Below are 3,069 nucleotides of genomic sequence, written 5' to 3' on the forward strand. Positions count from 1 at the left end.
AAAAATGTACCACGTATCCATAATTGACGGTTTAATTAGATCTGATATTTTGAAATTTATTGTATATTGACTGCGGATGTTTGTTATAATTTAATTAATGGAAATGTTATACATTATACATAAGTATTACTGATTGTTCTTGGCTTTACGGAACTACATCCTCGAACGTTGCCAATTGTTTTTCCAATCTTTTGTCACGTATTGATGTTGATGGAAGGAGTGACCACTCTCGTGGAGCCAAGTAATGGTCAATAATTAATATTAGTGTAAAGGCTAAGATGCACTGATGATGGCTCGAATGGATGCCGAAACGTATGGAATTTAATAATTAATAAACTTATTCATCGCAAAACTTACAGCGACTATACTCTCATTAGCCCTTGTTTATGTTTTATATAAAAATTCATTTAATATTCCAGTTGTATTTCACAACTTGTCGGGCTACGACGCACACTTTCTAATTAAAGAAATCGCTACAGCATATGAAGGACAAGTACATGTTCTACCGATAACAAAGGAAAAATACATTTCATTTACTGAACATGTCGATAGCACCAAAGATAAAAATACAAATCATTTTCCGAAAAATTGCGTAAAATTAAGGTTCATTAATTTATTTAAATTTCTAAATACAAGCCTCGATAAATTGGCGTCGTATCTCGACAAAGATAAATTAAAAATTGTACATTTCTAATTTTCAATTTTGTCAGACGAAAAGTTTGAATTACTGATTAGTAAAGGTGAATTACTTTCCGTACGAGTACGTTGACTGCGTTGAAAAATTGCAGGACACGCGCTTACCACCGCGCGAATCATTTTACAGTTCGTTGACGGGTGATACAGTATCCGAGAGCGATTACGCTCACGCCGTGAACGTATGGCAGCGATTCTCCATCCGAACGCTCAGCGAGTACAGCGATCTGTACTTGAAAACCGATGTATTGTTATTAGCCGTCATTTTCGAAAATTTCCGTGAAAGTTGCGTCGCGAGTTACGGTCTCGATCCCGCAAATTACTATACACTGCCAGGTTTCACGTGGGACGCTATGCTAAAATATACGTGCGTAAGATTTGAGTTGCTCACCGACATTGATATGGTCATGTTCATCGAGCGTGGAATACGCGGGGGCCTCTGTCAGTGTTCCAACAGGTACGCGCAGGCTAATTACAAGTATATGCGTTCGTACGACTCGTCGAAACCATCGAAGTACTTAATGTACTACAACGTGAATAATTTGTACGGATAGGCGATGTGTCAACCATTGCCATACACCGAATTTCGATGGGTCAAAGACGTTGTGAACTTTGAAGCGAGCGCGATCGTTCCGGATTCACCCACCGGTTATATTCTTGAATTCGATCTCGAGTATCCACAGCATTTACACGATCAACATAATGACCTGCCTTTCTGTCCGACGCGCGATAAGCCGCCTGGCAAGCGCGAGGATAAACTTCTAGCGACTCTGTACGATAAACAGCGTTACATCATCCACTACCGTAATCTGCAGCAATGTACTCGTCACGGTCTTCGCGTAACGAAGATCCATTGGGTGCTACAATTCGCGCAATCTCCATGGCTTCGCGAGTACATTCAACTCAATACAAATTTCAGAACTCGCGCGAAAAACGATTTCAAGAAAAATTTGTATAAATTAATGAACAACGCGGTTTTCGGCAAGACCATGGAGAATGTGCGCAATCACGTCGACGTAAAATTAATAACAAAATGGGACGGACGGTACGGTGCGGAGGCAATGATCGCGAAACCGAATTTTCACAGCCGTAGCGTCTTTGCGGAAAATTTAATCGCCGTCGAACTGCGTAAACTCGAGGTGAAGTTTAACAAGCCGATTTACGTGGGTATGTGTATACTCGATATATCGAAAGTCTGCTTGTACGAATTTCACCACGAGTATATGTTACCACTATTTCGTGACAAATGCCAAATTATGTACACCGACACGGACAGTCTCATTTACCGTATAGAATGCGACGATTCTTACGAGTGTATGAAACGCGATATCGCAAGATTCGACACGAGCGATTATCTGGTGGACAACGCGTACGGTATGTCTCTCGCGAATAAAAAAGTACCCGGTCTTATGAAGGATGAGAACAATGGTATGATAATGACCGAATTCGTTGGACTCAGAGCGAAGATGTACACGGTGAGGGTAGGTGGCAAAAAGGACACCAAAAAAGCGAAAGGTGTAAAGAGTAACTTAGTAGCGCGAACGATAATGTTCAACGATTACACGCGGTGCTTGAACGAAGAGATCGAAAAGACTCGTCGTCAATCGTGTATACGATCTAAACTGCGTGAGTTATACACGATATCCGAATCGAAAATCGCTCTGAATCCATACGATGACAAACGGTACCGGACTCGACGGAGACGTTACCGTGGGGACATTGGCGGATACCTTTGTAATTTATATAAGCATTAACATTTATATTACTAACACAATACAATAAAAAGGCTATAGGAGTCCACCTCAAGGTCTTACACAGTTGAGTATTTATTAAATTAATTATATCTTCGTCTTAACTTGTACGTTTCGACTCCACTGTTGAGTCATCTTCAGCAATAACATATGAGAAAATTTGGTGTTATAAATCTTGAATCTCGAAGTTCATAATTCTTCATGTATGCGACCCTATACCCCTGTGAGAACGTGAGTTCATTCTCCAGCCCAGTTGGTTGGCTGAGTGGTAATAATGACTCTTAACTGAAATCATTTTCACAACGACCATTGTAGAATATTAGCGCAATGCAAAACCAAATCCCTATCCACTCACCTCACAAAGCCATGTAGTTCGCAACCAATCCGAATTCATTTGAATGTTTCTTAATAATCAAATATCTCGCAACATCGCCTAATTTAAATCTTGTAACAATTACATGTCCGTCTTGCATGAACAGTACTTCGCTTCTGTATGTTAAAACGTGTGCACATTACAGCGGTCGAAAAACAAAACATTCATAATTTGTTGAGAATTTCCATGTAAGCGTTATTTAAGGCTGTCGTATCATTTTGTAAATTCAAGCCATTAGTCTGTCTTTTGATA

The sequence above is a fragment of the Trachymyrmex cornetzi genome, unplaced genomic scaffold (genome assembly GCF_001594075.2).
Source record: "Trachymyrmex cornetzi isolate Tcor2-1 unplaced genomic scaffold, Tcor1.1 scaffold2060, whole genome shotgun sequence".
Taxonomy (NCBI): domain Eukaryota; kingdom Metazoa; phylum Arthropoda; class Insecta; order Hymenoptera; family Formicidae; genus Trachymyrmex; species Trachymyrmex cornetzi.